General features: G+C 37.9%; 1 protein-coding gene and 1 long non-coding RNA gene across 5 annotated transcripts in view; both read right to left on the reverse strand.

The window, feature by feature from the left end:
• Positions 1 to 24,747, reverse strand: part of KCTD16 (potassium channel tetramerization domain containing 16) — a 283,672-nt gene that overhangs the window by 207,319 nt on the left and 51,606 nt on the right. The window lies entirely within an intron of this gene.
• Positions 1,759 to 18,730, reverse strand: LOC116859169. Its single transcript, XR_004381097.1, has 4 exons — positions 18,720 to 18,730; positions 18,681 to 18,685; positions 11,235 to 11,239; positions 1,759 to 1,838 (listed from the first exon to the last, which is right to left on the reverse strand). It is a non-coding gene; the product is annotated as an uncharacterized LOC116859169 (long non-coding RNA).

The following is a 24,747-nucleotide window of genomic DNA, read 5'->3' on the forward strand; positions in this document are numbered from 1 at the left end:
AGAGGAAAGATATTCTCCACAATTTACTAGTTTTAAAATACAGATCATGTTATTAATCTGCTTCAAACGCTTCATGGGTTGATCACTGTTGTCAGAATAAAATCCACTCCTTCCCATGATCCACAGGCTCTGCCCTTCCTCTGAAGCCACACCTCTTGCTGTTCGCTTTAGTGCACTAAGCTTTGGTCATCATCCAATATGCCAGGTTCTTTCCCTGGAGCTCTTGCCTTTATTTTTGCTTCCCTTCTGCCTGGAGCACCACTCTAAGACTCTGATTATCTCATGCTCCAGGTCTTAGTTCAGATGTCACCTGCTTAGTTAGAGAAGCCTTCCCTAGTCCATCCGCTCCTACCTACCTCACCTGGCTCATCATGTTTATCATCTTCGTAGCATTGACCATGGTGTATCTGTTACTTGGTTATTGTCTGTTTCTCCCATGAAGGAAAGAGCATGACTGTAGTATTCCCTGCATCCAGGATAGTGAGAGGCAACAAAATAAGAGATTAATAGACATTTTTTGATTGGATTAATAGAACAGTTTAGGAGGAAAAAAAGAAAATATTGCCAAGTACTTATTTAATAAAAATAATTCATAAAGACCTTTAAAAAAATGTTCTGTCCCCCCAAAATGGGGACATATAAGACAAGAAAGAGAAGGGCTAAAATCTGGGTTTCCAGGTTTGTGGCAGCTTGGTGAGGTTGAGAAAAGACCAACTGGTAGGAGCCTCATTGTAACAATTAAAAATTATTCACCCCTCCATTGATTCTTGCCACAGGATACAATAGTCTGTATCTGCAATGAGACTGCAAAGTATTTTTGCAATACACTTTGATACACTTTGAATATCCATTTCCAGATTACACAAAGGACTTCTCAGGTGACCTTGAGTAAACCATTTTAGTAAGTTTCTGTGTTACTTAAATGAGCTATCTCTATGGAGAAAAGAGATGCAGCTTGTTAATTTACATTTGTAAAGACACTTTGAAATCTCTGGATGAAAGAACTTCTGTAGGGAAGTGTGGAGAGTGAGGTAATATGCTGGATCAAACTCTAGAGGCAGACAGGGGCAGGCTTCAGGACACTTAATGCGAGCCTCTAGCATATTATTTTTCAAATTAATCATCTAAGAAAACACCCTACTTTCAGTACATTGAGTGTTTTAATCACATGTATAAGTTATTATTCTAATAATTATTTCTTTAACGTTTTCCTCCCAAAGTCCCAAGTTTGTGTAAAGGGAATTTTTAGAGGGATTGCCTATGAGGTTTTCCCTCCATAACACTTTGTTTTTTTCATTCTTACCCTACATTATTGGCATTTGGTTCCTAAGCATGAGAGTCTCTGGTGCTGAGCTGATTGGGACCCAAATGAGGTCATTTCATCAATTCTAGACAGATGTTTACAAGTTGCAGTCAAAGATTAAAATAAGCTCAGGAAGGAGAGAAGATAATTTCAAAGAAAGCTGCCAGTCTATGAGTTAATTATATCCATTTATAAGAATGGTATTAATAGTTACTTAAGAAATAATTCCAACAGAATAGAACATTTTCTTAGGATAATGATCGCTTTCAGCAAGGCAAATACAGAGTCAAAGGTAAGACATGAATTGTAAAACTGTCAAGGCAAAAGACAAGCTTAAAAAAACAAACAGGCAACCACCTTTTCTAGCATGTTACACTGATTTATACTTGTGATTGTGCCCAAATGATCACATAGCTTTCTTTACATTTTTCTTCACCTTATAATTGTATTTCTTTGGGAGAGAGGCAGGCATTAAATAATTTTATTACTCGCCTTAATAATAGGGAGGATTTGCCTTTACTTCACCTTGCTCTTCCTTGACCCTTTCAGTGGGTTCAGACAAGATATTTGCCCTTGGCACTGCCCCTTGAGATGGCTGCAGATCTTGATATTCTTTTTCTGTTCATCATATCTTTTTTGAAATTTTATTTAGCTCCTTCACCTTTGAAATGTCTTCTTCCTCAGAAGATAGCTCGTCCCCTTCTAGCTGTCAGAGGCCATGCATAGCTGGGTTCGTTCCAGGTCAAAGGCTGCACATTGTCAGTTATCACCCATCAGCTCATTACTGGGTGCATCCTAGACCATATCCACAATTCTGGTTATGTGAATACTGTGCATGCATCAAGCCACAGAAGAGGTTACCCACACCCAGCCTTAGTGGTTGGGATTTCTTCTTGTCTTCTCATACATGGATTGTGTGAATGGAGTGGGGACAATCTCGTGGGTGCTCTAAGTCATATTTCTCCTTTGTCTGCCAAAGTTTTCTCAGCTTTTCAACTAGTTATCTTAGCAGATGCCTATCACTTTATGCTGGCTGGAAAGATGGAATGCCTACTCCCTAGGGACTATTTGTAAACACCTGTCCCACCCTCCAATTCATCACCTTGACAACATAGTATTGAACATTATGACATGATAGAAAACAATTGAACTACTAAATTTCCTGTGGGTAAGGCATCCTAAACAAACACTAAAATACTATAAAGAGAGTGTTTGGTATTTTAAAATGAGTAACTTTTTGAGGACTGCAGGATTTTCTCTAGTTTTTGACAGGACACCTAATTGTTTCTGTTTGATTGGCAAAGAGCCTGATTATCTTGACTGAAAACAACTCAGGTTGTCATCACCATCTCCTACTCAGCCAACATCAAATATTTATTGAGGATCCACTGAGTGGAAAGCATGTTATAGTATATATGCTAAGAAAACACATCCTTCTCTGCAAAGGAAGGCATTCTTTCTTTATTTTTTTTTTAATTTTTTATTTCTTTTCAGCGTAACAGTATTCATTGTTTTTGCACTGCACCCAGTGCTCCATGCAATCCGTGCCCTCTCTAATACCCACCACCTGGTTCCCCCAACCTCCCACCCCCCGCCCCTTCAAAACCCTCAGATTGTTTTTCAGAGTCCATAGTCTCTCATCGTTCACCTCCCCTTCCAATTTCCCTCAACTCCCTTCTCCTCTCCATCTCCCCTTGTCCTCCGTGTTATTTGTTATGCTCCACAAATAAGTGAAACCATATGATAATTGACACTCTCTGCTTGACTTATTTCACTCAGCATAATCTCTTCCAGTCCCGTCCATGTTGCTACAAAAGTTGGGTATTCATCCTTTCTGATGGAGGAATAATACTCCATAGTGTATATGGACCACATCTTCCTTATCCATTTGTCCATTGAAGGGCATCTTGGTTCTTTCCACAGTTTGGTGACCGTGGTCATTGCTGCTATAAACATTGGGGTACAGATGGCCCTTCTTTTCACTACAACTGTATCTTTGGGGTAAATACCCAGTAGTGCAATGGCAGGGTCATAGGGAAACTCTAATTTTAATTTCTTGAGGAATCTCCACACTGTTTTCCAAAGTGGCTGCACCAACTTGCATTCCCACCAACAGTGTAAGAGGGTTCCCCTTTCTCCACATCCTCTCCAACACATGTTGTTTCCTGTCTTGCTAATTTTGGCCATTCTAACTGGTGTAAGGTGGTATCTCAATGTGGCTGTGATCACCAAGACAGCATGGTACTGGCATAAAAACAGACACATAGACCAATGATACAGAGTAGAGAGTCTAGATATGGACCCTCAACTCTACGGTCAAATTATCTTCAACAAAACAGGAAAAAATATACAGTGGAAAAAAGACAGTCTCTTCAATAAATGGTGCTGGGAAAACTGGACAGCTATATGTAGAAGAATGAAACTCGACCATTCTCTTACACCGTACACAAAGATAAACTCAAAATGGATAAAAGACCTCAACGTAAGACAGGAATCCATCAGAATCCTAGAGAGAACATAGGCAGTAACCTCTTCGATATCAGCCACAGCAACTTCTTTCAAGATATGTCTCCAAAGGCAAAGGAAACAAAAGCAAAAATGAATTTTTGGGACTTCACCAAGATCAAAAGCTTCTGCACAGCAAAGGAAACAGTCAACAAAATAAAGAGGCAACCCACGGAATGGGAGAAGATATTTGCAAATGACAGTACAGACAAAAGGTTGATATCCAAGATCTATAAAGAACTCCTCAAACTCAACACACACAAAACAGACAATCATATAAAAAATGGGCAGAAGATATGAACAGACACTTCTCCAATGAAGACAAACAAATGGCTATCAGGCACATGAAAAAATGTTCATCATCACTAGCCATCAGGGAGATTCTTTTTTTTTTTTTTTAAGATTTTATTTCTTTGTTTGACAGAGATCACAAAGTAGGCAGAGAGGTAGGCAGAGAGAGAGGAGGAAGCAGGATCCCCGCTGAGCAGAGAGTACGATGTGGGGCTCGATTCCAGTTCCCTGGGATCATGACCTGAGCCTAAGCCAGAGGCTTTAACCCACTGAGCCACCCAGGCATCCAGGAAGGCATTCTTTAAAGGATGAATCCAAACAAATGGGAATACCCAATTTTCAGTCACTTATCTGAGTACAATACAAAGAGACAAGATTGGGGTATATCAAGAAAGGTAGTTACAAGGTCTGCACATGGGCATGTATCATGTCCATCTATTGGTTCTATAAGTTGTCTCAGAATCCCCCACATTTAGAAATGGCATCAAAATCCTGAAAATGAAATACAGCATACCATTTATTTAGAAGAGCATCTCACTTTGATATTCACCAGGCAGCATCTGTGCTCATGTCTCACCTGCTAACCCATTAATTATTCTCATAATGATAAGCATAGTACCTGCTTCAAAGGTTCACTGAAAGTCCTCATGCAGGAATGTGGCATGGTAGAAGAGTGGGGCTTTGAGACAGAGAGACTTGGATTTGAGTCCAGCTTTACCACTTACTTCCTGTCATCTCTCTGTAGGTAAATCACTAAATCTTATTTCTGTTTCCTCATCTCTGAAATGGATATAATAGCGCTGAATTCATGTAGTCATGCAGGGGAAATGAGATCAGGTGTTAAAAGGCAGACAGCCATAGAAAGCCTGAAAGTAGTAAGTGCTCAAGAAATAGGAGTAACTTTCTCACTTCGCTCCTATTGAACTGGAGTCTGTGTGTCAGTGGATAAAGAACACAAAGACTTTTAGCAACTGTTATCACTTTCTCCTATGAAATTTATGCACATTACACGAAGGTCGATTTTAATTTCATGGTGACTGTGTACAACCATGTATTATCTCTTGTGTTATTTATTGTTTTAACCAAACTAGGTATTTATCTCCTCAGCTGAATGAAAAGTCCTTATGCACAAGGCCTATTAGCACCTTTTATATATGTACTTTTAGGGTATACGTAGAGTGTTCACTATATATTTTTCTAGTGACTAAAACTTAAATAACATGCTAAATACCTATGATCAAACCAAAATACCATGATTTTTTTTTTTTTTTTGAGGGCAGGAACTATCCTGTACAGCTATTTGCTGAAGACAAGGACCTTGTCTTCATAGAGTAGTTCTTCCCATATCACTGGCTGCTATGTTTTGATCTTACAAATTTTATCATTCCTAGGATGTAGTATTATGTCTTCTTGCACATAGAAAATATTCTATGTATGTCTGATGCATTAGTGAATACTTTTAGACAGTATCAATGTTGGTGGAATTGAAACATGGGAATATAATTCCATGAATTGAGAGGGATATACATATAGTCACAGGGAAAATATGGTTATAAATTATCTAAACAACTTCAGGGAATCTAGGTCTTACAGAGCTCTTCCAGCCTGGTGGGGCTGAGATATGATACTGTGTCATCCAGGTGAAGTGGGTCCCAAACAGCAGACCATTCATCGTGACAAGCTAAGTCCCAAGAATCTAATAAAAAACTATGTTTAAACCTCTGCTAAATACTCCCTGGGATAAAAAGAAAATAAACGGTTGTTTGAAATTATTTTAGGATTTGCAAACTTGAAACAAACGTGTTGGGGCTAATGGTTCGCTAGCTTTAGGGGTCCTCAAGTGAATAGGTCCTACCTTGCACCTGAAAAGCAATTAGTCTCACAACTCATGAACATTTACCTTACGGTTCCATGAAATTGTGGCTCTGTTGTGGGTGGCCACGGGAGCATTTCGGAAAGTAAACAATTCCTTGAATTCAGTTGTTTAATATTGTGCTTTGTGGAATATCAGGGTAAATTATGCACACACTCTCACCCTCTAAGAACTTAGTACTTGGTAGGGATGCAGATATACGTACAAGTAACTCAAATATAAAATAGATGATAAATGAGCACAAAATGTATCTTAGTAATTATGACTTACATATTACTTTACAAAAGGCAAAATTTTGGCCCCACTATTTACCTTGCATATTCTGATTTCTCACTACTCCCCAATCGAAAAGACTATTAATAGCTTGAAGATTTTAAGATATCAATAAACACCTTTTCAGGTTCTGTATGGAAGATCTTGATCACGCACACTTACATAAATATATAATATCACTGGTGGCTCATATTAGTCACATGCAGTAGTATTAAAGTCCTAAAATTGGGGCGCCTGGATGGCTCAGTGGGTTAAAGCCTCTGCCTTCAGCTCAGGTCATGGTCCAAGGGTCCTGGTATCCAGCCCCGTATCGGGCTCTCCGCTCAGCGAGGAGCTTGCTTCCTCCTCTCTCTCTGCCTGCCTCTCTGCCTATTTGTGATCTGTCTGTCAAATAAATAAATAAAATATTTTTTAAAAAATCCTAAAATTTCCAGTAAACAAGCAATTTCCTCTAGCAACATGATGAACAGCCCCAAAACAGCCACTTATGATCCTAGACCTTTTAAGACTTCTTGCTGCTTTGTCAGTGTTCTCAGTGTTCTTAAAAAGGCAGTCCTTTCCACCCAGCCTCAGGGGAACTCAGGCAGACAGACTCTCACTATTAAAAGACTCCTGGGGGACTTTCTGGATGTCTCAGCTGCTTGTCTTCACTGATCTTGTGCTTCTTAATGTAGCAAAGGAAATAATGAACTTGTGGATGTAAATATATTCTCTGTTCCTATAAGCTTATCTAGGGATGATTCTGTTTGTGGAACCCCAAACAGATTTACCCCAAACAAGTGTTCTGACAGTCTTTCTCTGAGAACCAGACTTTTTAACCTCCTTGATTTATTTGTTTTGTTTTGTTTTTCAAATGGAAAAAAAAAAAAAAGGCCCCTACAGAAGTCAATTATTTTGGCCAAAGTCACATTGTTTAGAATGATTGAAGAGTTTCTTTGGTTTTGGACTCCAAGTAATAGGAATAGAATGTAGAATATGATGTTTGTATGACTGCAAAGAATGATCTTGTACTTTTTTTTTGTCCAAATGATGTTGTTACCTATTCCCATAGGTGATTTCTGTTCAGTGAAGAATAGAGTTGGAATTTAAGAAAGGAAAATCTAGATCTGAAATGCTTGGATTCAAACCCAGATAATAGCAACATAATGGCCATAATCATATTTTATCCAATGGACACTTAAAAGCATCCCTGTATAATTTCTGGAAACAAAAAATGGATACAATATGGGCATGGCATTTACAGTATTAATATCTCCCAACATGATTGTATATGATCCAGGAACGTGCTTTTAGGGATCTAATTCTGCCAGTAAATATCTGGATGACCTCACCAAATCACTTAATTTCTCCAGATCTCCATTTTATCATCTGTATGAAAGTGAGACATTCTCTAAAGTTTTCATTTCCTCAAAAATCCTGTGACTGTTTTAGGATTTCCTCTTTGCTGAATGTTGGTAGTTTTATATGCCCATCACTTGTCTGAAGCAAAATGAAATGATTTTAGAATTGAAATCACTTTGAGCTCCAGGAACGACATTTTACCCAAAGTCAAAGGCGACCTGGCCTCTTCACTCAATTATCAGAAAGTAATTGGGGTGAGAGTTAATACATTCAAATGGAAGGAATAAGGTATTCTGGTCTGATTGCCAGCTTACTCTCCATCTCAAGGAAAGTAAATATAATGCATGTTGGAAGATACATTTGCCAACCAGATTGGTTTTCTACAGAGACCTTCCCAGGCCTCAGATACAGTGGTCAGTAGGTAACAGGTTGTTACCTTAGAGATACCCATAATCATCTATCTACCTACTTCTTCCTCAAGTCCCACATGGAAATCAATGTGATGGTGATTTAGTAAAAACACACAGACAACAAACCTCCTTTTTTCTTTTAAACCCTGAAGAAAAAAACACAGGAACTTTTATATGAAAAAACTGTTTCATAAATTTCGCATTATAAAACAAACTTCCAGATTCATTAGCATGGAATTTGGTCTTGGTGCATGTATGTTTTTCCCCTCTCTTAGAGTCATTTAATCTCTCAGGGTCAAGTACTTTCAAATAGCTGCTATTTCAAATTGTAATAAAACACACTTTTTTTAGTAGAAGAAAAAGTCTGCTATAAATCCCTCTCCTGTCGACAGGCAGAACATCTTTAGAAAATGAGAGAAAGATGCTCAAGCAGTCCTCTCTAAAAAACCCCAAAATCTGATTCTGTTATTTTCTATAGCCATAGGCCAGCAACAAGTTCATTTTTGAACAACAACAACCAAAAAAAAAAAAAAAAAAAAAAAAAAATTGGGAGAGGAGTCCAAGGGATTATATAAAGTTGTTCCCTATTTTTAAAGGCAGAATAAATTTAATAAATAAGCAATCAGCTTGATGAGCAAACTTGTATTAAAGACCTGCTTTGGGGATGCCTGGGTGGCTCAGTCGGTTGAGCGGCTGCCTTCGGCTCAGGTCATGATCCCAGCGTCCTGGGATAGAGTCCCACATCAGACTCCTTGCTCGGCAGGGAGCCTGCTTCTCCCTCTGCCTCTGCCTGCTTCTCTGTCTGCTTGTGCTCGCTCACTCTCTCTCCCTCTGTCCCTGACAAATAAATAAATAAATCTTTTTTTAAAAAAATAAATAAATAAAGACCTGCTTTGTGCTAGTCACAATTCTGGACTTCATAAAGACATATGGACACATGAAGTATCATAGTCCCCAATATGAGGTTCATTACACAACTCTCACTATTTTCATAGATGTTTGAGGATTATCATAATTTTTTTTAAAAAGGGCTTACTGATATCCAGATTCCAATACTGTGTGACTAGAAGAGGAGTGGTACATAGAATATCTGTCTGTAATATATAATGATATAGTATATAAATATATGATACCGGTAGATATGAATCTACTTATAAGGCATGGAATGGGAGGAGAAAACATGCTAGCTTACAGATATAGATGACAAGGAAAAGGAGTTCAATGTGGCACATAGCAAGATGACCACACACCTTCAAGCATAGACTATCCTGGATATAGCTGTGATTCCTTCCCAGAAGGATGCACTGTATTATAAAACTTTACCCTGTTTAGGAAGAGAACTAGAAATGGAAGATGTGGCTTTAAACAGTAGGTCGTAGAAATGACCTACTGAGTTCCTATTGGCTATTGACCAAATTAATTCCTAATATGAGAGACATCCACTCCCAGTGAGGAAGGAAAAGGTGGGAGTTGGGAGGAGAAAAACAATACAAAACAAGGTGAGAACAAAGAAGCTGCTAAGACTATGCTTGCTGTGCTCTAATCCCTGAGTTAGCGATAGAGACGGACGAAACGGACACATCCTCTGCCCGAAGACTTGCCTAATGTAGCATGATCTTGTTGCATGTCTTTTCCAGCAAAATCTTCAATTAAGATTTTGACATGAGCCTTCTTATCACCCTGAAATCTTAAGAATTCAATGGACTGACTCTTTGTCATCTGGTTGAACCCCACTGAGAGAAAAACTCACCTGTGAGGCTGCAGATGCCATTGGCAGCCTAGCCCACACTCATCAAAGGTGAATACCTTGGCTCATTGACTTTTCCTAAGGAAGTGACATTCCTACTTAGTATTCACCTACTTGGAGTTTTCATGAAAACCATTAAAGCCACCTGTCCAAAGTTTGTACCTAGAGAAAAGTGACACACTGAAAATTAATAATGACAGGCAGAAATTAATAATGAAAAGGCAGAAAACGAAAAAAATCAGGGTTTACTCAGATTTGGCTTTTGGTAGCTTTCTCCATTGTGCTGTTTAGTAGATGTTGTTCGTACAGCCTTTTGCTCACCCAAATAAACAAATACTTGGATTTTAAAAAGATGATGAATGGGATAGTGGTCTCTCTTACATATGGAAAATAAAATAATGCCAGCATTTTTCCAAAGAAGGACCTCATTGTTTGCTTAAGTTATTCAATGTACAAAAACTCATGTACCTTCAGCATCTTAGGAATAGATTTACTCTGCGCTATCTTGATGTACCACAGACCACAAGCGCCAGTGGCAGGGTAGTGTATGGAAGTTGTATCTGCACATACCACTTTGCATTCTTAAAATTACCTCCAGCTAGAAGTTGACTGAATAAATAAAGGTGGAAGTTCTTAGGAGAAAAACCAAACGTTTAGGGATTGGAGAAGAGGTTTTAAAGATCACATATTATGGCTGTCTTACTCAAAATACATCACCAGTTTAGCTACAAAATAACACTGAAAGTATTGTCTTTTGTTTCTGCCACTTGCAAATTAACTATTCTGTTCTCTTCAAATAATGGTAATGATAACCATTTAGTGTTTTCCCAGGCTCCCAGCTACATAATGAACATGTCCTATTTCATAATGCTCCCCATAAGCCTATGATGCAGGTAATATTATACAAATGAAGAAATTAAGGAAGAGAGAAATTATGTAATTTGCCCAGTACCATGCAGTAATAATCAGGTAGTTTGGCTCCAGAACTCCCTTTTAAACAGAATACCATCTTTCACTACCTGACCCCATCTGTTGATTTAAATATAGAATCTTTAGTTTGTTACTCAAAACCCTTCAAGCCTTACTTTAATTGACCTTCCAGATTTATCTCTTGTATTTCAAAACTTCTCCACACAGATCCCAGACTCTGGCTAAACTGGGACTGGCCATTTCCCCCAGACATCCTGAATATTCCCATTTCATACTTTACTGATAATATTTCCTCAATTTAAAATGCAGTCATTTATTAAGGGCAGAGGGAGAAATGAAATCATTTAAAAAAATATATAGATATATAATAATAAGGCTAACATTTATTGACCAATTACTATTTGTCAAGAACTATACTGATCCACTTACACAAATATATAATGGATTCAATTACATGTAATAATACATATACAAATTGTTAAGTCAGTGTTATAGAAGAGGAAACCAGGTCTTAGGAAGTTAAGTATCCTGTCCAAAACAACCCAAATGAGAGTCAACAACCTGAACTCTGAGTCAGTGTGACTCTAATGAGCAAGATTTTAACCATACTAGGCTGCATCTATTCCAAATTCTAATTTTCATTATAGTTGTTTGAGCATAAACTTTAGATCTTCCTACTTAACTGCATACTTCTTGGAACAAAGGCTAGATTTTGTATATCCAACCCCTCTCCTACCCTCCAAAACACACAGATTTCTGAGCACAGTAAGCAGAGGAAAACTCAGGAAGTGAAGTAAGGAAGAGCAAAGAATTCCAAAGAAAAGTGTCAACTCTGTGACTTCTGGACTTTTGAATCCTTGGGAACAGTCTGCCTCCCCTGCCCCTTGAAGCATCACACCTCTTAAATGGGCATTATTTTTGCCCCTGGGTACACTGACATGGAAGCGGATTATTGCAGAAAAAGTCTGTATGTGGTGGGTCCTCTCCTGAACAGCTCTGCCAGAAATATCCTCAGGTAGAAATCAGTCACAGCTCCTCACCTCGCTATAAATGCTGTGGTAAGTGTTGTGGTTTGTGAACACATGGGAACCAACCATTAATCCAGACTTCTCAGAGATTACAAAGCCCCCAGAGACTTTAAAATCAGGTAAAAATTTTGAAAGGAGCGTGTTCTCTCAAAGTTTTTGTATTCCCAGTTATATTCCCAGCAGTCTTAGAAATATGTATGTAAATTAAAGAAAGTTATTTAAAAATTCTAGAGCCAGAAGATATTAATAAATTCTGATTTTGGTTCTAAAATGGGCAAAGACTCTAGTCAGCAAAATTTGAGACCACTTCTAATTTTATCTGACCCATTTGGTTACACGCTGCTGCTTGTGACAGTATCAGTGCCCATGGTATTACAGAGAACTAGAAAGGTGTGTGGAAAGAATGCAGGATTCAAAGTCAAGAGGCAAGGATTCAAGGTCAGGTCAGACTGTCACTTAAAAGCAGAGAAGGCTGGTCCCTTGAGCCTCATTTTCATATGTAAATTGGAGATAGCCGGACCTACTGACTTTGTATTATTAAAATTATTAAAACAAACCCCTGTAAAATACTTTGCAACGCATAAAGTCTAAAACATAAAATGCATTATTCAACAAAGGGAGGCAAAATTGTAGTCAACAAAAAGACAATATGTGATATATGTTTTCTATTTGATTATAAGAGAGAATAGTTTTTTTTCTCTATACCTTCTCCTTTTCTTCCTAACTTTATTCACTTAACAAATATTTACTGAGTGCCTAATATGTGCCAGACGTTGTATTAGGTGCTGGGACTACAGTAGCAAACTATTCAGATAAGATACCTTGGGGGAGGGCATCAATGCATGTGTAAATAAATAAATGAATAAAATGTGAGGATGAGAAGCACTATGACAAGGATTATAAAGAACTGTTTGAGAAGGAAACACACAGTCTACAATCTGAATGATCACAAAGAATCTCTGGTACAGAAGAAACAGAAAACGTGAGAATATTCCAGAAAGAGAGAACAGCAACTCCAAGTTCCTAAAATTGCAATGATCTTGGCATGTTTGAGAGACAGAATCAAGGCCCCTATAGCAGTAGCATAATGAATGAAGAAGAGGGTATTACAAGATACTTTGAACAGGTAATACATGTAGGAAGAGCTTTGGAGACTGTGGCAAAGAATTAGATTTTATCCTAAATACAGTGGAAGCCATTTGATAATTTTAAGCAGGAGAGTGAGTTAATCTGCCTTGCATGGTCAAGATCTTTGATAAGATCAAGTAAAGAGGTAGACTCTGTTAATATTATAACACTGAAGGGTTTTGTTGTTGTTGTTGTTGTTAAGAGAGGCAGGCAATATTTAGCTTTTAAAAGGTTCTTTCCCTGTAGAAATTAATGGACATATCAATCTCAACATTCAAAAATTGAGATTTCTCTCTAGTAGTCTTCCTCTTTCAGAAATGGTAATTAAAGGCTTCTAGCTTTAGGACGAAAACCATGAGGGCATCTTGGGCTCATCCAATTCATCAGCAAAGCTGGAAGCTATTTCTCACCTTCTTCATTGTTGGTACCAAGGCCCAAGTCATACTCTACCCCGCCCAAATAATTGCAGTAGCCTCCTCACTGGCCTCCCTGCTTTCAACCTTGTCTCTCTCCAGGCTATTTCCAACACAGCTGTCAGAGGGAGTCTGTAAATACGAAAGTCAGATGATATTACTTCTTTATCCAAAACCTTCCATTGCTCTCACATCTCAAAATCAAAATCAGGGACCTCACAATGTCATAAAACTTGACCCCGTGTAGCCCACTTGCCTCTCTGCCTGCCTTTCCTGCCAAGTTCCCGCTTTAGCCACAGGGGCCTTCTTGTTGCTCCTTGAATACTCATGCCTGCTCCACCTCAGGGCTTTGCACTTCTGGCCCTTCTGCATAAAATACATTCTGTAGATATACACAATGACTTCTCATTTGCCTGTTTTAGGACTTTACTGAAATTCCATCTTCTCAATAAGGTCATCTTCAGCTACCCTCTCTAAAACGACAGCACTGACCCCAACACTCCCTTTCTCCATTCTCAGCTTTATGCTTTTCCGTAGTATTTACCCACTTCCACCATACCATAGATTTCAGTTATTTCTTTGGCTCAAACCAGAATATGATTCTCCAAACTAGAATGTAAGCTCTATAACAGCAAGATTCTGGTCTGTTTTATTCATTGCTGTGTCCCAAATAATACATAGTAGGAGCTCAGTAAGTATTTATACCTCAGATGAAGAATCTGAAATTCACAAGCCTTCACCTGAGGTTAGTCACTGATCATGGAAATAGCCCAGGCACCATTCTCCAGACCAAAACTGGAACCCTGGGTGGATTGGGAGAGGGGTAGTGGGCAAAAAAGATGGTAGGAAAATTAGAGAAGTGTTAGGAAGGCCTGTGAGAGAAGGCATTCTTGGATGGCCACCGACAACAACACTGATTTGGTAAGGAAATAAAGTCATGCTCTACAACATCTCCTAGACTTTATGTATATTCATGATAAGTAAGTTTGGTTTGTTTTTATTGGTTTGTTGGTAATGTACTATATATAAATTATCCTGTGACAGAGGTAATAATACTGATCATGACCATGTTAATAATGGCTAGAATTTTTTGAAAATTGTTGCAATTATTACTAATAACTATCCCACAATCAGCTTAAAACAATCATTTATCATATTCATTCATAGATTCTACAAGTCAAATTCAAATGGCATACTGGAAAAGTTTTTCTGCGTTTCATGATGGCTGGAGCCTCAGCTAGGAAAACTTGACTGCTGGGAACTGAAATCAAGTGAAGGTGTCTTTATTCACACAACTGGCAATCAAGGCTGGCTGTTGGTTGGGACATCAGCTAGACCTTTTGACCAGGCACCTACTTGTCGTCTATCCATGTGCCTGGGCTTCCCCAGGGTAATCAGGATTTTTCCATGGTAACTCAGTGCTCCAAGAGGGAGTATCTCAGCATACAAGGCAGAAGCTGCAGTGCCTTTCAAAAAGGTAATTAAATGCTTCTAGCTTTGGGGCCTAGCCTTGGAAGTCACAAAGCATATTCTGTGGCCAAAGTAATCACAAGCCACAGAGAGGACATGAACCCCACCTCTTGATGTCAGAGAAGCTGGTCACATTGTAAAAGGACATAGGAGATGGGAGATATTGTTGCAGTCACCTCGAGAAACTCACAGAAACTATGAAAATCATTTTACATAATTATGTAATTTAATTATCATAGTATCCCAAGTTAGATAGTCAGCATTATCTGAAATTTAAAGTAAAAGAAAACTGAACAGTGGGAAGTTCAGTGATATGCTCAAGATCACACTGTGGACATCTGGTGTTCCTGAGAGCCAGGTGAATGTAAAACTCACTCCAGAGTTCATGCTCTAACTGATATATCTTCCTCATGGCCAGGGGAGTCTCAATAAATCAAGGGATGTGGAACTGGGGGAATAACTCAAAAATCAAAGGGACTAGAAAGGGGAGATGAGTATGAAAAGAAAAAGAAAATCAGTAGAGGCTATGGTACAGTGATGGTACCTGGTCAATGTTCAATTATCATTTAGTGATTTGATGTGTTTTACTTAACAGGATATGGAAACAACATAGACAATCCAATTCCTCCAATTCCTCCTTAGTTAACACAAATCAAATACTTAAAATTTAATTAAAAAATCAAGCACCATCAAAGTTCCATACTATCCATTTCATTCCATTATATTTTAAATATGTTAAAGAAAGAATCTGATTGTTTGAATGTTCTCAATATTTTCGTCTTAAAATGTTTAGTAGATGTAACTCAATGCCAAATTTGGCTTGATTTTATCCTAATGACTTCTGAAAAATAGCTACCATTTATTCATTGAGCAAATGGAAGTAGTCTGATGATTTTTTAATGCTACCTGGAATTACGGTCAGTGCCTTTTCGATAATGTTCTCCTGGGCATAAACTTACAGATCCTGCTTGCATTGAAAAATTCACATTAAATTACTCTTCTCTGTCAACATAATGGTAGAAAATGGAAGAGTCAACCAGCTGATAGGAAGCCTGCTGGAGACCATCTCTCTGCCCACATGTCACCTGATCTCTGGAATACAGCATCCCCACAATTCTATTCCCCAGCACATTTCAACAACTCCCCCAATGTCCTTGTGATAAACAGCGTAATACTCACCATGGCCACAAAACCCTACAGGGTCTGGACCTCTCATGTCTCTCAGCCCCACCTGATGTCCCACTTCCTTCCTTGTTGCCTTTATCTTCCAGACATTCTGAATGTCTTTAATGTCTTCGAACATGTCAGTTTTCCTCTCACCTCAGGACTTTTGTAGATGGTAGTTCTTTGAACTCCCTATCTATACTTTAAGTGTCATAGCAACCATCACTTGCTTGAGGACATTTTCCCAGATATCTCTGATCAGGTGAAACCCTCCATCCCCCCAAATATGCTCTTAAAGTTACAGTCACTTCCTTCAAGGCATCCATCTTAGTGTGACTTCACATTTATTTTAATGTGCGTCATTGATTAATTTCTATCCCCCTCAGTACACAGTAAGCTCCTCAAGGACAAAGACTGTGCATATTTGCTCTGCAATCCTCACCATCTAGTACAATGCCAGGCCCGTTAATCAGTAATTACTTATTAAATAAGTAAATGGAGGAATAAATGCTAAAATGAATGAATAAAAAAATCATAATTCAGGTTCCTGAGGGTCTCAATCAGCTTTCTTAAAAGAACCATCAATATAGTCTTCCCATATCCAGAGCTTTCTAATCTTATTATCTCCACAATCTGATGGCAAGCCAAGACAATATTAATAATGCATAATCCACACATGATTTTCACTTTTAAGGAGTTTCACATTAACTACCACATTTCATTTGACTTACAGATAAAGGATATGAAGTTCAAAATGCCACAAAAACACAAAGTTAGAATTCTAATCATACCACCAAGATTCCTTGGCAGAGCTAAACAAGGAAGGTGAGGAACTGGAAATTGGGTCCATTTCTGAAGGCCCATTGAGAAAGATATCTAAAAATAGATCAAAATCACATATTAAAATATGTGACAATAGCAGAATATTAGATGGGATTTTTTTTTAAATAGAGGTATTTCTTCAACCCCAAACAAAACACAGATTTAATTTACTAAAAGGGTGTTTTTGTTAAATCTGAGATAGATTGGGTCATGTATCTATCTCTGCAGAGAGTATACCTGATAGAGAAGTATAAAAGTAGAAAAGAGGGCACATGGTGGCTCAATCAGTTAACCATCTGCCTCTTGATTTCAGGTCAGGTCATGGTCTCAGGGTCCTGAGGTCGAGGCCCATGTTGGGCACCATTGTCAGTGAGGAGTCTACTTGAGAATCAGTCTATTCCTCTGCCCCTCCCCCACCCATGCTCTTGCTCTCTCTCAAAAACAAAGCAAAACAAAATAAAGCAAACCTACCAAAAAAGAAAAAAGAAAAAAAAAGGAGACAGGAAGTCTATCAGGTCAGTTCCTGGCTTAGATAGCAACTGTCATCAGTTTCTCCTTTATGTACCTTATATTGTACAAGCAACCAACTTAATATAGATACTGCTAGTCTTGATTTGCCTATGTAAGGCAGTTTAGCATCCCATTATCCAACTGGCTCTCAGTGTTTCCTGTGAATACTCTTAGTCTCACAACTAAAATAAAAGTTGGTAGGAACTATATTTAAGCATAACTCTGTGCTCCATGCATAAGGGCCTTATAGATCATTTGACCCAAAAACATCTTTTACAGATTCCACAGGGGACCAGTCAATCCCAAAAGAAATGACTAAGAAGCTGAGTACAGATTCTGAAACTGTTGAGTTAGAAAGACAAAACTTGGAGTCCTAAGTGCACTTAAGGATGAGGAGCCCTAGAAATTCTCCATGCTTTGCTCTGGGTAGCTTAAAGGCCCATATACCGTAAATACATCAATCTTCACAATGGTAGAAGCCCTGATTCAAATCATCTCAATCCTTGAATTTGAGTTAAGGTAATCCAGGACTTCTGTTGACTCTAGCCTCTTGCTAGAAGCAAAAATAAATCCTTTCTGGAGGGTTTATTTTATTAGAGTTCACTTTACCCTAATAGTTTTTTTCAAATACAGTGTCTGGAATTCAATAAAAAACCAACTAAACCCAAGAAGAAATAAGAGAAAGGGATCACAAACCAAAAGGGGAAAACAGACAAGATCAACAAACTCGTATGGGATCCAAATAATACTGTCATGAGATACAGACTATGTTTAATATGTTCCAAGAGATTATACACACAACTAAGAATTTTGATGGGGAACTGAAAACTACCTAAAGGAACCAAGTGGAAAAACATAACTGAAAAATCTGATAATCAAAATTAAGTACCCAAAGATATTTAATGTTTCAAGTAAACCTAGCTGAAGAGTTAGTGAACATAGGTCAGAAGAAAATATCCAGAATAAAACATGCAGAAACAAAGGGATTTTTTTTTTTAAATAGAGAACGAAAACAATATGGTTATACTGCATTTTTTAAAAATAACCTTACTGAAGAGGGTGGAGGGAAAAGGTCCTGACCTAAGTAACACTGGAAATGAAGGGAGTCTGTAAGACCAAAAGCTAAGGAAACTATACATAAGCACTGTACAGTTGTATCCCATGGGATATAGGTTAACAATTCTGAATTTACTACACATGCATACCAGAACTGAACAGTTAAGTAAGTGGACAGCGGATAGCAGGAACTGGTTCTCACTGTTAGAGTTTACATATAAGCTAGGGGAGGAAGCTAGGATGATCCACATAGTAATGGATTAGAGAACTAGAGTCATCAAAATGAATGCATATTTAGCTTAACATAGTTGCTTAACATAGTTATAGATGGTTACACAATCTGCAAAATATTATATGTATACCATATAACATAAGTATGTATACATATGTGGTTAGTATACCACATGTCAGATGACAGAGACTAGAAGCAGTATCACCCAAGTGGCGTAAAGCACACCAAGCACCCAGATCTTGATTTCTAATACCATTATCCAATATAAGAAACCAATCCTCTTCATAGAAATGGTTGATCCTGGGACTAGAATAGGAAATATTCAAAATAAGCCTGGTAGGAAATTATAGATTTATAGAATGCCAAAATAACGAAGTGTTCACACACACACACACACACACACACACACACACACAGAAATACACAAATAAAAAACCCACAAGGCTGGTGGTATGTCAAAGGAACACAAAAGCCAAATAAAAGAGTTCCCAAGGGCCAAAGCTGGGAGAAATTGAGTAACAAACTAAAGAAAGTATAATGCAAACTTGCACTATAACTCCAAGAATAAAATAAATGTCCACATCATAAATAAATGATTGAATAAAGAAATAAATGGGAAAGAAGAGACAAATCTGTGCAGAAGAATGCCAAATAATTTATGTAGGTATTCTTCCCTTGAGAAGAAGCATAACTCTTTACTCCTTGAGTGTGGGCTGTGCATGGTGACTTCCTCTCAAAGAATACAGTGTGGAAAGTGGGGGAAAAAAAAGCACAACTTTATCATGGAGAAACCTGATAACTTCAACATTAGTCAAATGATCAAGGTTAAGATCAGAGTGTAAGTCATATTGATAGTGTATACTCTTCAGATGGCATGACAAAAATGGCAGGTAACCTCTGTGTACTTTCTCCTAAAAGCCCACAGTCCTAATCTAATCATGAGAAAAATATCAGCAGAGAGGAGCCTAAGGAAATGAGATGACCAAACATAATCTCGAATTCTAGAACAGAATAAGGACACCAGGTAAAAAGCAAGGGAATCTTAACAAATTATGAACTTTAGTTAATAATACTGTATTACTATAGGTTCATTAATAAATGTGAACTCTATAAATAATTACAATGTCTCATGAGATTTAACATACATGTAGAATTAAAATATGTGACAATAGCAGAATATTAGATGGGAAAGTGACAAATGCGTTACCTAGGGAGAAAAGTAATTGTCTATGGTTCATATTATTTATCTAGTAATAATAATGATGATGATGATAATGATGATGCTAAAATGGTGTCATGGTGAAATGCCTATCATTTTCTATGAAAAGTCACCTGCTAAGAACTGTATTGTTTTACAGACAAGACTAACATGACTCCTGTCTGTAAACTAGAACGTTGGTAAGGAGTTCCTGGTCTTGGAAATACAAACAATGCATCTTGCTTTAATATCTTTTAATACTTAAAATAGCAAGCTTATAAAACATAAAAGTTTAAAAAAAAACCTCTAGATTGCCAGCTCTTCTTCTGAATTTATAAATTTGAACTTAACAGTCTTCCGAGAAAATGGGTAAGGTGGGATACAGTCGTATACTGATCCTCCCAAGAGCACAATGAAAATCTTAAATTCTCAGCTGCAACATGGTTGCCATATCATATCGTAGAAGTGGCACCAGTTAAATGAAGCAAGACAGTGAAATGAGATTCTTTTCACGTTTCATAGAACACAGGGATTTGTGGGGGGGTTTTGTGGGGGGTAAATACTGAATGTAATATTTCAATCATACCCGAAAGAACATGAGTTAATATTTCATAGCTAGTTAATCCACTCATTCAGAAATGGTAATGCAAGTGTTCAAATATTTATGCTTTGTAGGAAAAACATGGTACCATGAATTATTGTATTGTGCTCTCTTATGCCACTGACTTACAATTCATTTCAGATCAGGTAACCAGAAAATCGCTGTATTCAACAGGGGAGCACTAGTGATAAAGTCTTTATACTCACAGTCCTTTCATTTTAATTCACACACAAGCCTCACTTGCCTCCTTGAATAAAATTAAAACATCCACCAAAGTCAGTGATTAAGAAAGGGATTAGTGTAAAAAGTAGCATGCCTTTAATTGATCTGATTGCAATTTCCTATCTGTGTGTAAAATTCAAAGGCTCTTGTGAAAAGAGTGCTTCTACTGTAATATCCTGTTATTCCCAGACATGAGTGCCTTTAATATAATCTTTCCACCTCAACCATAATGAAAGTTGCATGTCTGGTTTTCAACCCCATTCTTTAATGCTCCTGAAAAGTGTTTTGAGGACATGAGTAAGGTCAGAGAGGAACTGCATTATTTGGAATGCTTTTTACTCATTTAGTGCCCTTCTTTCCACTATCACTATCCCCAGGCTATCAAGCCAGAAAATCAAGTTCAGACAACAACTTAGACCCTAAAGAGTAAATTTCAGAATTAAGAGGACCTCAAGGACCATGCATGACTTGACAGAGGAATCTGTCCTCTTCTACACTGTAGCAACTTCAAAGTATGCACAGTGAGGTGGGGGAGCAGAGCTCATCTCTTCCCATGTCCAACGTCTATACCCCAACCTACTTCTGTTGTTTTCAGAGATGCATTTCCTCTTCTGTCTCCTCACTGGCCTAAACAATCTGGCAGCATTGAGTGACATTTTAAAACCATATATTGTCATCAAGAACTCTTGGACATGAGACACACCTCCAATTTCACATCACCTCTCCTGTATCCTTTCCAAGAATGCATAATCCCAGTCTAATCATAAGAAAACATAAGACACATTAGACAAAATAACTGGCCAGCAATCTCCAAAAGTGTCAAGGTTCTAAGGATGCCTTAGTGGCTCAGTTGGTTAAGCTTCTGACTCTTGATTTGGGCTCAGATCATAATCTCAGGGTGATGAGATCAAGCCTGGGTCAGACTCTGCACAGAGTATGGAGCCTGCTTAAGATTTTCTCTCTCCTTCTCCCCTGCCCCTCCCCACCCCCTCTGCTCATGTACATATGCACTCTATAAATAATTTTTTTTTTTTAAAGTGTCAAGTTTCCAAAAGACAAGAACAGGCTGAAGCGCAATCACAGACTAGAGGATTCTACAGAGACGTGGCAACTAAATGCACTATTGCAACCTGGATTGGATGTTAGAACAAAAGAAGGAGGTTAGAAGAAAACTGATGAAATCCTACTAAGTTCTGTACATCAGCTAATTGTATTGTACTACGGTTAATGTCTTAGTTTTGGTACACGTTCTATGTTAACATAAAGAAAGGCTAGGTGAAGGGTACTGAGACTTTTTTTTTTACTACTTTATTAGATATAAACTATCTCAAAATTTAAAAATTAACTATTAAAAAGACAAAGAGAAGAAAAGCCACCATCTATTGTGATAAGAAAAGGAGGGAGAAAAGAAAGAAGGAAGAAGGAAGGAGGGAAGGACAGAAGGAAGATTCTCATTTAAACAGATATTCAGGAAGTTTGAAAAATGCTGACAAATTCCTCAGTGGATGTGAGTCATTCATTTGAAACCTTTCCAGTGTACACAGAGTCAGAAAGTGACACAATACAGTGGTTAATAACACAGACTTTAGGATAAGTTATAGCTTAGTTTAGAACCTGGTTTGACCACATATCAGCATTGTCTCTAAGGACACATTACTTTACCCTCTGAAACTAGGTTTTCTTATATGTAAAATAGGGATGCAAATAGTATCAACTTCATATGTTTGTTAGGAGGATAAAATGGAGTCATACACATAAAGCTTTTAGCACGTGTCTGGCATATAGAAAGCATTAATAAATGGGAGCCATTAATATTAGCTCAAAAACTGGCACTAAAGATTAATAATTCCCTCATTCCATTTAACCTTATCCAAATCTTATCCATCCTCCAAATGCCAGTGGAACCTCAATGTCTTCATAAACCTATGATAAGCTCTCTAACCCATTTTGCTTATGGTATATATACTCTATAGTTATCATTCATTATCATTTTATGTGTGGTGCTCATAGTCCATCAATTAGACTATATGATCCTTGATTATAAAGACCACCTTGTTTCTTCTTATATTTTCCCTGGCATTAATGTCAATCACATAGTAGGTATTCAAAAAGGCAAGCTAGGTTATGATTATGCTATTTTTAAATGTTTCTAGGGGAATCTGGTACCACCATGAATTTAATCACTGGTAGTTGAGAGGCCTCTCAAAACAGGAGTTGAGGAGGTAAACATATCCTCAAAAGCCCTTTAAAAAAGAAATAAAAAGTCTTTGAGAATCTTCTTCACTCCAAATGCAAACTAAATTAGATTCTTCACTACTGTCTCTGGGGTTCATGTCATATGTTTTTCTCTTATAAAGAAGGCACGTATTGCATGGAGCTCTGGGTATTACACGCAAACCATGAATCATGGAACACTACATCAAAAACTAATGATATACTGTATAGTGATTAACATAATACAATTTTCTAAAAAGGGGGAAAAGGTACTTTGAGATAAAGTCTCTCAGGGACTTCCATAGACACATTTCTTTGGCTGAAATCCATTCTCCCATGAAATTTACCCAAAATTCTTAATAACGTCCACATTCAGATACCATGACCACAGACAACACCAGAAAGAAAAACATCATTTCTTCTAACAACTCCCTTGTAGAGAATAATGGTTTCTTAAGTGCTAAATGGTTTCTTAAGTGCTTTTAAGTGTTTTGTTTTGATTCTCATAAAAACTCTGAGAGGCTGTCTAGAAAATATTATTATCCCCAGTTTGCAGATAAGACAACTGAGGCCCAGGCTTGCCAAAAATCACACAATTAGGAAGTTGCAGTTTTAGGTCTCTTGTCTCATCCATCGAGCATTTATTAAGTGTCTCCATAGGTTTTCCGGCACTGTTTGCTCTCCCACCTCACATGCTTGCTTCTGTCATAGCATTGTGCTCATCGTGAAGGATTACAGTCATCTACTTAATCTACTTAATCATCTAAGTCCTCCCTTTCTTGCTGGCAAGCATCTGTCTTGCCCCAGCTTTATTCCTAGTACTCAGCACCAAGAAGACACTCAATAAAGTACTTGTGGAATAGATGAATGGGGACAAGTAAAAAAATGGTGCTAAAGGATATGCCAAAAAGAGCTCAAATTAATTGTTTTGGATGAATGCAAATGACATCATCACTTTTGAAGATCTCATCTTATAACCCATCTCTTCCCAACAGAGAGACTGGCTGTTGGGAGATAACATACTACACTCTTGGGAAGGAGAGAAGCCAATAAGACTAAGTGATCATTGGAGAAGCATGAAATGAAGTCTGGTTACTATCACACTCTCTGTAAAAGCTTGTTTTATCTAAGTAAGTTTTAAACTTGATTTTGTCACATTCCCTAGGCAACTCTCCCTTCTTCCAAAAAAAAAAAAAAAAAAGGATAGAAGTGACAACTTTTGACTTGAAGTTACCAAACTAAAGGGAATTAATGCTCCTAAATGAAAGCAAGATGATCTCATGGACTCCCAGGATGGCGAAATACTGAAATAGTTTCCTAAGGGATTGAAAAATCAGCCCCTGAAAATCTTCAAGAAGACAGGGGAAATCTATGTGACAAATTCATGTTCATGAGCGTTTTTCAGCTACAGCAGCCTATGTCTTACTTCTCTTCCTATCCTATATTCTACATCATTATCATTGCTCCTACCTCCTTCATTGCAACATCTCCTTTTTTCAATTCATAGCCATTTGGTTGCACAAGCCCTACCTTCAGATCTAGAACCATGAAACATTTGTGGAACTTGTGGTTTTTCAGAAAGTTGGCAGAGAGTTTGTTCTCCATAGTGATGGCATCAATTTCCCTATGTGGGAAAAATGCCAGTCGCTAGTAACAGTATCTGATGCTAAGCAACAGGAGTGGTTCCAGGAGGCTGTGTGGTGTCTAGAAAGAGCACCAAACAGGAATTCAAAGACACCATTCTGGCCTTGACTCTTACAAGCACTTCAGTGTAACCTTGGATAAGTCAACCGGTTTCTCTGATGTACTATTTTATTTTCTCATCTCTAAAGTCACCATGGGCCCTGCTAGGTCCTGTGTGCTAAGTTCTGCTGTGCTACTGACAACTTTTACTGGGGATGGAGAAGGGTGGAGGTATGAGATTTGGAAGTCTTGACAACCAAAGAGCTTTGTCTTCCAGACTAATTAACAGTGTGGACTGTTTTTCTCTTGTTCCAGAAAAAGCTGGAAAACGAA

This window comes from Lontra canadensis, unplaced genomic scaffold, assembly GCF_010015895.1.
Source record: "Lontra canadensis isolate GAN:19392208 unplaced genomic scaffold, GSC_riverotter_1.0 scaffold149, whole genome shotgun sequence".
NCBI lineage: Eukaryota > Metazoa > Chordata > Mammalia > Carnivora > Mustelidae > Lontra > Lontra canadensis.